Source organism: Populus nigra, chromosome 11 (assembly GCF_951802175.1).
Source record: "Populus nigra chromosome 11, ddPopNigr1.1, whole genome shotgun sequence".
In the NCBI taxonomy this organism is placed as follows: Eukaryota; Viridiplantae; Streptophyta; class Magnoliopsida; order Malpighiales; family Salicaceae; genus Populus; species Populus nigra.
In genome coordinates this window covers 14,627,625-14,641,087 of record NC_084862.1, presented here as the reverse complement: position 1 = coordinate 14,641,087, position 13,463 = coordinate 14,627,625, and positions in this window count along the sequence as shown.

Genomic DNA, 13,463 nt, shown 5'->3' with positions numbered 1-13,463 from the left:
TTTCTAGTTTAATAGAGTTTTATTTGGGAAAATATATTAAAAAATAATATAAATTCATCAATTAAGTAGTTTTCATGATTATTTGACAATTTACAATTATCATTGATGATTAATGCATCGAATTGGCACCTATTTCTCATTAAGTTTTTGCTACTAACTTTAACGTTGATTATGGCCAAAAGATTAATTAAGAGTTAATTATAATTTAGTTTTTGTAGTTTAATAAAAACAATTAGTTAATCCTGGTGGTTAATTTTTAGAAATAATTATTTAATCCCAATAATTTATATTCATTATAGTTTCATCCTTTTTGTCCACGTCGTTTTCATTTTGTTTTGATTTTTTATTTTAAGAAATAAGTACTTAGGATAGAAAGTTTGATAATAAAAGGCATTTTCTGAAATAAAATACTATTAAATTAAACATGGTAAACACTAAAACAGTAATGATTTAATTATTTTTTATATGAAAGCAATTAATTAATTTATTTTAATAAACAATAAACACTAAATTCTAATTAATCATTAATTAATGAAAAACATTTCCGATACCCTCTTCTACTTTGATGTAGGCATCGAGTTATTGCCTCATATCTTGCATGCCTAATCGAATTGGAAATTAGATTGCATTTTAAGGCCTATGTTAATTGTTTTTTTATAATTGATTTGCTTATGATATAATTTATGTATCAAATAATTATTTTAATTAAAAAAATTTAAACTTAATAATTTCAAAAATTATTTTAAATTAACTCACTAACACATTCTCTTTTTAAACTTCAATATATATATATATATATATATATATATATATATATATATATATAACCATTGGTTTATATTAATTTCCTAACGCATCCGTTTGTAAAAACAAAATACTTTGTCAATGCCAATAATAATAATAATAACAATATAAAAAATTGATTTAGTATTTTTGTCAAATAGTGTGGAGGACTAGAAAACCAACACATGGAATCTCATAGAGCCACCCAAGAGAGACCAATAGGAATCCAACTTTGAAATGATATTCTTTATGATATTTCATTTTGAGATATTATTCAATACAATTGGATTAATAAATATATTTTATAAAGATATTATAAAAATAAAATATAAAAAATATTATGTCTGAAAATATAGCATCTCTTCTCTGTATCTTTTATTTTAAAAACATATTCATTGTAAAATTAAATTATATATATATATATATATATATATATATATATATATATATATATATGGTTTTATTGTTTCTGTTTTCAATATTACGAGATAATAATTGTCGCGGGTGCGCGACGTCGCAGCGAATATTCCACTTTAAAATCTAGGAAGTGTGTATGTATGGTATCTATCTGGAAAATGTGGGGAGACAAGAAAATATTTTCTTTTTTGGTAGAAAATGGAATGGGAGTCGCCACCTAATATTTTGGTCATTAAGAACCCTAACTGGTCTCAGATATTGGGTACGGGGACTGGTTGCGTAAAGGGAAGGTATTAGCACCCCAAATACACCCTACCTAAGGTAAGCTGCATTGTTTATTTGTCTGATAAAATTCAAGGTCTCGTTGTGTTTCCTAGTTGTTGGTCCGTCTATGGTTCAAGAAAAGTCCTCCTCAATAAGGAGGTCCTTATCTTATCAGGTAAAACCTAACTGTTCTAACCTCTATGTAAAAAAAAAAAAACATATTTAATATCAGGAATACGTTTTACGTATAAATTCGTAATCTCATATACTAAAAAGAAGACAAAAAGATTTTTTTAGAATTTTTGAAATATTGGCCTAGTTCTCATAACTTGAATAAACTGGTTATTAAAGCCGAAATGCATGCTAATACATATATTGTTTTTTTAAAACTTTCTTTGTTGTATGAAAATATGATATTATATTTATATATATATATTGGAGAGACTAGGCCGTATTTTAAAACAAAACATTTTTTAATTATGTATTTTTTTGATGTTTTGACGCAAATCGGGTATTTTAATACTGGGTTGGTATCCTTACGGTATAAAAAAACAACCAAATATTAATCCACTTTAAAAAAATGCAGAAAAATCAACAATATTTTTAAAGATATTTAGAAATTTTTGAAAGCAAAAGACATTTTTTATTTTTTTGAAAATCTTTGACATTTTGATGGAAACCGGGTATTTTAATACCGGATTTGTATCTTTACAGTATAAAAATACAAATCGATATTGATCAAAATACAATAATAAAATTACAGAAAATCACATATTTTTAAATTATTTTTTGCAGAATTTTCTTAAATTTTTTATATATATATCTATATATAAATAATACAAAACAATATAATATATAATATATAATGTTAAATGGGCTGGGCTGGTCCGGCCCAACCAACTGGGCCGGACTCAGCCCCAAAAAAGGTTGGGCCGACCTTGGCCCAAAAAGAATTTGGGCCGAGATCGGCCCAAACTAAAATTCTTCTTCAGTCTGGGCCGGGACCGGCCCAGACATGCAAGGCTGGGCCAGCATCGGGCTGGCCTAGCAAAAAAACCCAGCGGGGGGAGAATTATTTTCTCCCTCCCCCCTCGCCTCCTGCATGCAGAACGATTCTGCATGCAGGAGGCCAACGCCTGCAATTAAAACGCAGAGGTGAAGAAGACCGTACCTGGTGTGGAGGAGGCAGTCGAGTTGCTGGTGCTGCGGTGGAGGCTGGTGGCAATGTCAAGCGGCGCTGTGGTTCCCACGGCAGTTCCAAGCGGTGCTCCGGTCTCCAACGGCTCAGCGACGTTCCTCCCGGTTCGTTGCTGTGCTTTTGGTTTTCTACGTTCCCTATTGGTTTCTAGCTTTCCTTCCTCTTAGTGTTGGGTTTTCGGTGTCCCTCTCCTCTGTTCGGTTGTTTCTCTCTCCTCTTCTCTCTCTTCGGGTCTTCCCTCTCTCTGTTCCTCTTTTTTTTTCCAGCTGCTGTGTTGCTGTTATTTATAGAGCCAAGTGAGTGGCTTTTCGCTGTGGAGCATGGGGAGCAGCCGGTCGCGCGGCGGCTGGTTGGGGCGCCGCTGTCCAGGCGTGCCTCCCTCGGTTTCGGCAGCGCGGCGGGTGGTCGGCCAGTGTCTTCGGTCGGTGGTCCAACGGCGTGGGGCCTCGGGTTGGTCGGTGGGCTAGAGGGACCAACAAAATTAAACAAAACTTCTTTTTCCTTCTTCCCCGCTGCATGTTTGGGGGGGGAAGAAGAAAGGGGAACAGTGTCGTTCAAAACGGCACCGTTCAGCCTTTCTTTTCTTTTCTTTTTTTATTATGAAACGGCGTCGTTTTGGATAAAACGCGCCGTTTCATTTAAAAATGGCGCCAGAACGCGCCGTTTCTTTTGTCCCTTCAATTGCATCCCTTCCAATTCGATCCCTGTCCCTATATTTAGCTACATTTTTCAATTTAGTCCTTGGCCTCTGATTTATTCAATTGAGCCCTTAATTGACCAATAAACTCCCAATTTCTTCAATTAGGCCCCTGAACCGAATAATTGCAGCCCCTCCATTTACGCATCTCTTCCAATTTGGTCCCTGGTTTCGGATTTTCTCAATTAAGTCCCCAATTGGCCCTTAAACTTCAATATTTATGCAATTAGGCCCCTGATTTGACCTAATAAATTCCTAAAAAATATATTTTGGCCCTAGAACTTAAATTTCTTCTAATTAAAGCCCAAATTGACTTAAAAATCAATTTTTCTTGCAATCAAATCCCCTATAAATTCATTTAAAAATCCAATTAAATCCAGAAACATCCAAATTTAGGCTTTTCTCCTCAAATTTTAAATTTTCCTTCTCAACAGGGCTCTCTTTCTCCAAGAATATATTGTCAAAAATCTTATCTTTGTATTTTTAACCTCATTAACTAATTTTCCGATCATTTTCTGAGCGCTTTTGCCTCCTGTTATTTTTTCTTACCTCTCTTGGCTATATATATATTTTTTTATATATCTTTTATGGGGGATCCAAAAAGAGGTTACAACAATAATCAAATCATGTTGACAGACCATCTTTTTAGGAAGCTACCTGTGTGAGGCTCGAATATGAAAGGGAGTCTCTTTTCTCCGTTTCACACATAAACGAATATGTGAACGTAAAATTCTTCTTCCTTAGTTCGGATACTTCCTCTCCAATTTCCCATTGATATTTATTATTACTTTTGACCTCCTAATCTTCCCGTTGACTAGACAAAAAATGGAAAGGCACAAGTCATCTAGTACAGACAAACTTGTTCTTTTAAGTGTCTGCTTATATATATACATTTTATAATATTGACTTACAGCGACTTAATAATAATTTTTATTTTAAATGTAAAAACAATAAAGCATGATTTTAAGTGTATTGAGTTTAGCTATGAATCCGGCTCTGCATAGGTTTGGGTCTGATTACCGTTTTTGTTTCATCATATTACAATAATATAAAAAAAAATCACATTAATTTATTTGCTCTTTACAATATAAAAAAATCAATAAGAGAAAATAAAAAAAATTTAAAGAGAAAAAAAATAAAATAAAAAATATCTTAAAAGAATAAAAATTAAAGGGAAAACAATTAGTTGTCAGTATATTGGATGCTGCTCTGTTATGCGTTATTAATGGTGCTATTGTAGAAAATACTTTAGTTGGAGATGAAGATAGTACAAATACATTATGTGCTTTTAATCTAACTCAAATATTTTAACATTTTAAAAAAAATTATCCGAACTCAGTGGCTCTCCTCACACAATAGGACATGCATTGCTCGCACTAGACTATATTTTGGTCTAATTTGTTCAATTTAATTTCTGATTTTATAATAACTCTTCAATTGAGTTCCATATCTCATCTGATCCCAAACCCTCTTATTTGAATTTATCTCTTGAATCTCTGACAACTTTTCAATTTAGTCTTAACTAGAAAGAGAATAAAGGATGAGAAAAGATATAGATAGTTGTCTAACTATGTTAGCATATTATGGTCATGTCAATATCTTTGGGTATGAATTTTTTAGTTAACTTGGGTTAATTAGTGTGATCCAATATCACTTTTTTATATTAAAAAAATTATAAAATTATCATGATTTTTTTTTAACATGATACTTATATATTTGGATAAGTAATTTAAGTTATTTTTAACCTCGTTAAATTAACTAGGTTACATTATCATAATTTTTATAAGCTTTAATTTGAAACTTAGGTTTGTAAAGCAATTAGGCTAGAAGATTTCAATACTAACCTACCGAGTCTACTTTTGTGAAATTATATAGTTTTTATTTTCATCAAAACAACATCTCTTATAATTTATTTTTTTAAAAGGAATTTAGACTGCATCATCTTGTGATATTTTCTTAGTTAGATGGGGCTTAAACCGGGTCAACTTTACATGTTACGAGTTTAAGTGAGGTTTTTTTTAATTATTATTTAATGCATGCCATTGTTGTAAAGTTCCATAATTATGATAAATTAATACCAGACTAATAATAAATAATTCAACCATAAAACTTTTTTATATTAAATTAACTTTGATTTGATATTTTTAATAAAAAATACTGAAACAAATAACATTTTAATTTGACATGGCTTGATACCGCTAATTAAACTCATGATAAGTTTAGTAAATTTATTTTTATTCAATTATATAATTATAAATATAATATTTTTCCTTAAAAAATATCCTTTTTTAATTCTTAAATCATAGCTGATTTGAAATTTTTTTTAATAAAAATCAAACCGGGTTTGATCTATTCGATCAAGTCATTAATATAATAATAAATTTACTAGTTCATACTAAATCAACTCTCACTTGATTTAAAAGGTATTTGACAATGTAGTAGTGGTTATGTTTTAAAGGGTTTTTTAATTTAAAAATGTATCAAAATAATTTTATTTTTTTAAAAAAATATTTTTAATATCAACACATTAAAACAATCTGAAAATATAAAAAGTAATTTTAAGTAAAAAAAATTAAATTTTCACGAAACGTTTTTTGAAATTCAATTCGAAAAAATACCTTGTTTATTTTTACATTTTAAAAGATTTTTTTAAAAAATTAAAATTAAAAAAATAAAAAATATTTTAAAAAATAACTTTCAGCTTTACTTTCAAAACTGGAGCAAACGGCAAGGTTATTACTCAAGTCATTGCCATTTTTTGAGAATGCAAATGTTTGTTTTTTTTCGTTTTAAAAGATTTTAAAAAAAATTGAAATTTTTTATTTTTTTATTTTAAATTAATATTTTTTTAATATTTTAAAATTATTTTGATGTAAGAAATAATTTTAAAAAATAAAAAAATATTATTTTAAAATAAAAAAATAAAAAATTTTCAAGAAGACTCGGATAACATTGACCAAAAATAACCACTACTCCCACACAACTCTTAAATGTCCTCTTAGCATAGTCTATGAAAGTTAAAGGTCATCAAGGAGAGAGTTCAAAGTTCATTACTAACAGAGAAAGAACATTATTAGTTATAGAGAAAGAACATTGTTGCCTTCTTTTCTTCGATATTTCCTTTCAATGTGAGAGAAGAGGAACTGCTTCAAGTTTGTATAATAACATTGCCATCATCACTACCAATTAATGATATATATATATATATATATATATATATATATATATATATATATATATATATATATAGTGATGCGTTGAGTCAAACATGCTAATATATATAACAATGATTGATTTAATAACTAAAGTTCTTTATAATTTCTTCATCTTCTTCTTCCTTCTACCACCATTTTAGCATCCTCTACTTCCAAGTTCCAAGTCCTTTAGTTTTTTACACTTGGGTTTATTTTTTTATTTTCAAATCCATGATAAAAAGAACTAAATAAATTAAATTAAAATCTCCTCATTTCCTTCTTGTCCATAGTATACTTAATCATTTCATCTATATATTTCAATTAATATCAAAGATCAATTCAACTTAATAACTTAAATTGTTAGGTGAGATTCCATGATATAATTTATATTATTTTCTAACATACCCCCTCAAGTGAAAGTTCTTTGACTTTAAAATTTACACAGGTTCACACTATTTTGTGATTAATTTTTATCAAATAAATAAAGATGATGAGATTAAAAATCGTAACGGCTTGATTATTAAAATTATAATAATGTCTTAATCAATTCAATCCAATAATTTAAACTATTAAATAAAATTTTAAAATATAATTTATAAAAATTAACTATGAAAGTCATGCATCTAAATCCCAAGAAAACCCCTGATTAATAATTGCATGCCCAGCGTAGATCACTAGTAGATTTGAATGGGTAATATAGTTAAAAAATATCAAAATACAAAACAGAAAAAAAAAAAATTAATGACGACGTAGAAAAACTGTCATAGACCACTGGTCGCCAGCCATATAGCCCCACCATTGTCAGCCTGAAAGCACCACACAGAGAATTTCGGTGCAGGCCACCTATCTACTATACAATGAATGCTATTGAATATCTTGAGATAAGCTTGTTCAGAAAATGAATAATTCTCCGTAACGTGTAATCCAGAGCTATAATAATTGTAATATCAAGAACGATATTAACCTGAAAAAAGATTTTTTTATTAAAAAATATAATAAAATAATATTTATTTTTAAAAGAAATTTAAACTTTATCATCTTGTGCTATTTTCTTAGGTAGATGGCGACATGTTACGAGTTTATGTGAGGTTTTTTTTTTCTTTTAATTTATTTAATGCACGCCATTGTAGTAAACTTCCATAATCATGATAAATACCAACTGATAATAAATAATTCAACTACCAAAAAGAGATCCCTATCCATGAAATAATAAATAATTCAACCATCAAACTTTTTTATATTAAAAATTAAATTTACTTTGATTTTGATATTTTTAATAAAAAATACTAAAACAAATAACATTTTAATTTGACATGGCTTGATATCGCTAAACTCATGATAAGTTCAGTAAATTTATTTTAATTCAATTATATAATTATAAGTATAAGGTTTTTTCTTAAAAATTATCCTTTTTTAATTCTTAAAACATAACTGATTTGGATTTTTTTTTTTTGAAAAACAAACTGGATTTATCTATTCGATCAAGATTACTAAATATTATTTGATTGTAAAAATAAACACTACCTTCATGGATCGATGTTTAATTTCATGAAATAAATTGAATAAAAAATAAAATAAATCATGCGAAATCTGAAGGTTTTTTTTAAATAAAAAATAAAAATTAGTGCAATCGTAATATTTTTTACCCCCTACAAAATAATTATCAAAGCTGTCGTGATATTCCATTAATGGAAACAACGCAGTCTAAAATTCAATAGGTAGCATTGTTTTTACCATCGCAATCTTAAAATAAAGGGTTGCACTATCCCTTTAAACGAGTAATTATACTCGTTTTAATAAAATAAAAAATTTAAAGATTGAGGTAATAATATAAATTATATTTTAAAATTTTATTTAATAATTTAAATTATTGAATTAAAATGATTTTTTATACATTGAAATTATTTAAATTGTTTATTTATATTTGTAGTTTTAGAAGTTACACTGCTAGAAGCAGCATAATTAACTCTTAATTTTTTTATTGAGAAAATTACTTAGGGCAATATTTTATCTTAATTTTTTCATAAATTATATTTTATATTACAGGTAAAAACCATAATTCATATGTCGATGAAACAACTAAAATATTCCTCAACTTTTTTCACCATTTTCTGTTTTTATTTCTTTTCTTTATCCTCTCCAAGAGACTTTTGTGAAAAACTATACTAGGGGTCTTTGGGTTGCGATATAACCTGCTTTTCATTACTTTTATGGAAATTTTATTTTTTATTAATATTAAAAATAATTTTTAAAAAAAATATTATTGTAATATATTTTTTAACCAAATTTATTTAAAAAATAATTTCTATTAAATTTACAAACATCCTTGACAATACAAACATCCCTGACAAAAATAAAAAGGGTTAAACAGTGATATTAGGGTTTGATTTAGACGTCACCCCTGACAAAAAAGAAAAAAAGTTAGACAGTAATATTAGGGGTTGATTTAGACGTCGAAGGTGGGTCTAGGACGGCAGGACCTGTACTAAAGTTCCTACTGTTAGCAAAACAAAGCATTCATTTCACACGGTTTGCATTCATGGCTGTCTCCTTCGGGCCATTCTATCCACAAGAATTGATTTACCATATGAATATGGCTGATCGGTTAACCTGATAACACACTCGTCTGGACTGCAAATCCATTTCAGACAAAATCCTCCTTTAGCTCTTCGTAGTTTTGTATTTTGGGCAAGCAAAATTGCTAGTTACTAATAAAACAAGAACCTTGACGATAGCTAGAGGGGCACTAGCTAGGTTATATGGTACCTGAATGGAATAAGATTAGCACTTGAAGAAGATGTTTATAGTTATGGAGTTGTGATCTTAAAGATCGGTCTTTTGCAGAAGAAATATGGAAATTAACGCATCAAAACCAGAGGAAGAAGTTCTACTTTCTAACTGGGCAGACGAACTTTTGATTGAAAGAGAATTAGAGAAGCTTCATCGTGGTGAATATGTAGACTGACAGAAATTGATGTATGTATGATGGTTGATAAAATATCCAAGTGAGAAGTGGTGAATTGTTAGCATACAGATACAGTAGCAAGGCAAAATGCTGGTCCCAACAAAAATAATTCGCTGCCACCAATTCACACCAAGCCAATAATTATGAAGTGAATTATTCTTGTATTTTTAAAATAAAAAATACAAAGCTACATGTTTATTAACAGACTAACACTACTACTAGGGTTACAACAAATTACTAAACCCAAAAGAAGTTTGAATCAAATTCCAAAATTTAAACTTTATATCCAAGTATTTGTCTGCAGGGTGTGGTAGTGAAATATAAAAGAGAAAGGTAAGGCATGAAAGAATCTTGGGCAATAAATCATCATACTTCATTGGAGATGCATCAGCAAAGTTCATAAATGGAGCACCTCAATATCAGAACCAACCTCTCTGCTGGGAAGCTTTTATTGTTTTCCAGGTCACTTTAATTGGAACTTATCCTTTCCCTTTCATGTTTGAGAAGACTATATACGTCAACGCTTTTTTTCCATGGCCAGAGTATATTTTAGCCAATTTCGTTTATTAAAAGAAAATCTCTTTCAATTCGGATTAAATTAAAAGGGACAACAGACATAATCAGATGCATTATTGATGTTAGCTTCAACTACCCTCCATGCGATACCTGAGTAATGCTGTACATTGTTTAGCCACTAAATTTAGAAACATGGCCAATTACCTAAAAATGCTAATAACTCGTTCATTTGTAGAAAATAGTTGTTTTTTTTTATAAAAAATTGAATTACTTTTTTGACAGTATCATAGAAAATAAATTAAAATATATATTTTTTATGAAAAAATATTTATTAATATTTTTTTAAGTTTATCTAATATATATATATATATAACTATTTAATCACTTAAAATAAAAGAATAAGATATAAAAAGTATAATAATAAAGAAAAGAGTTTATTGTATCACATATTTATATATAGTTTATTGTATAAAATGAAACTATGCATATAATATAAATACTTTAAATATAATATTATAGACTTGTTAAATATTTCTAAGTGATATTTATTAATATGTTTAGTTTTAAATATATGCTTGTGAGAGTGTTTTAATAAATTATATGGAACGTGCAGATTTTGCAACTTTTGGATGTCCATATTGCTTGCGCCTTCTCTACTGAGTCGGGTATTATTGCCCTATGACACTCCTAATTTTTACCCATCTATCTGCTACCACTTCATGCTTTCTTGGATAGACTCACTCCTTGCATTTCTGATTTAATTTCTTGGTAGTGAGTCTTTCGTGGTAACAAATTGCCAATGGGAAGTGAAAGAACTCATTTCAAATGATTCTTAGACAAAAAGATAAAAAAAAATGTGTTTGTTTTTGCGTTTCAGAACAAAAATATTTTAAAAAAAAATTGATTTTTTTTAATTTTTTTTGTTTTAAATTAATTTTTTTGATGTTTTCAGATCGTTTTGATATACTAATATCAAAAATTAATTTTAAAAAATAAAAACAATATTATTTTAATATATTTTTAAATAAAAAATACTTTAAAAAATAATCATTATTATTATATTCTCAAATGTCTTAATATTATAATAAAATTAAGGGCAGGTCCCTGGCCTTATCAAAATTGGATGACGTGCTAAGTGGATAGTTTAATCAAAGAAACAAAAGGGATACATGATGTGCATGGATCGAATACACGATCCTAAATGGTCACGAGTTCGAATCTTATCATTCTCATTTAACAGCTTAAGCTTGATAACTAAGTGGTCATGAGTTCGAATCTCATCATTCTTATTTATTTGATAAAAATTAAGTACAAAGTATTGTAGGCCTGTGTAAGTTTCAAGTCCAATGAGCTTTCACTTGAGGCGGTGTATTAGAGAATAATATAAATTATATCTTGCAATCTTATCTAAAAGCTTAAGTTATTGGGTTGAAATGATTTTTTGACAAAAATAACACGTAGATATACCATCTTTTTAAGAAACTAACACAATGAGGCCTGAACGATCCGAGTTTAAAAAATATAGAGGAATGATTAACCTGACCTAAGTCAGTAAAAAACCCATTGACTAATTAATTTTGAATTTATTTTGTTAAAAAAAGGTTGCTTTGATTCTTTTTTGAAATTTTTTTAGGGTCAATCTGAGTTGATCCTCCTAGTATGTGACTTGGGCTTTGCCTCAAGTCGACTCTCGAGTCGGTAGGGATAAATATGGGTATCTGCAAGTTAGATTTCTTAATATCCATACCATACCCAATATTTATCAGGTAAAAAATTTAGGTATTCATACCCTACCCAATATTTATCAAGTAAAAAATTTAGATATTCATAAATAATCCATCGAGTCTCAAGCATCCATATGGTTATTCATTATCTATTATTACTTATTATTCTATAAAAATATAGTTTATATATATGTATATGAAGTATTTACATATTAAATGATAATATTATACATATTTATGAGTTTTATGCCAATATTGAGATATGAATATATTTTATTGTATTAAAAAAAATCTAAATGTTCGACAATTATAAATTTATATTTCAGGTTAATTTTGGGTGAATTTCGGGTTAGGTTTGATAATATCTTTATATTAACCCAGGTCAACATGAATTGATCCTCCTGAACCGTGACTCAAGCCTTGCCCCGAGTCGACTCTCATGTTGGATTTTAAAATTATGATAATAACTAATTTTATTTTTACATTGACTCAAGTTATCTAGGGTTGATTCTCTTAACCTGTGACTTGGACCTTACCTTCGGTTGACACCTGAGTCAGGTTTTAAAACTATGATGATAATTATTTTTATCTTTACATGTCTTAGTTTGACAATTTTAAAATTAAAATTTTTTTATAAAGATATTTTAGAAATAAATAATATTAAAGATTGTTTCTAAAAACATCTCGATAGACGTCTATGTACCTTATATTTTAAAAATACAAAATTTTATTTTAAAATTATTTTTATATCTTTATCTCTTTTACTTCAACTAAATATATTTTTAGCTTCATTGTTTTTGTTTCAATTATCTTAGCAAAATAACAAAACAATACCTAATAAAACGTTGATATACCATCTTTTTAAGAAACTACCAGTCAGTCTCTTCGATGGTTTTGTGGATTCAAAGAATTATAGCCTATCTTTTCTCCATTTCACACACAAATGAATATGTGAACGTAAAATTCGTATTTCTTAGTTCGGATTCTTCCTCTCCCAATTTCCCAATGATATTTATTATTATTTTTTGACCTACCAATCTTCCCGTTGACTTTTAGATAAAATGGAAGGGCACAAGTCGTCTAGTACAGACAAGGGTGTATTTTCGTGTGTGCTTGTCTATTTACTAAATATTTGACCTGTACTCGGTACTCTGCAGCAAGTTATATATATATATATATATATATATATATATATATATATTTTAATCTGGATATACAGCTATTTTAACATATTTTTATATAAAAAAAATTCAAAGTGTAAATAAATTTTTTTATCTAGATATCTAATTAAATAAATTGAAAATTATCAATGTAAATAAATAAAATAAATCATTAACAATAACTAAAGGAGAAATTAAAAAAATCAAGTGATGAATATAGATCAATATATTTAATTTTGCAAAATAAAATATTTGTCCGTTTATATCTACTAAATTTATTTATTAAAATCAATAAAATACAATGCAAGGAAAGGGAAAAAAATACAATGCAAGGCCGAACATATCAAAAATATTTTTGTAAAATAAATATTTTTTTATAAAATAAAACTTATCTATATAAAAAAAGGAAAACAATTCTTAAAAAAATAAATATAAAACAAAACATTTAAAAAAAAAAACACCTCTATTCGAAAAAGACTTGCAAACCCCATGACTTAAGCCATGAGATCAAGATAAACCAAAAGAAAATAAATTAAAAATAACCA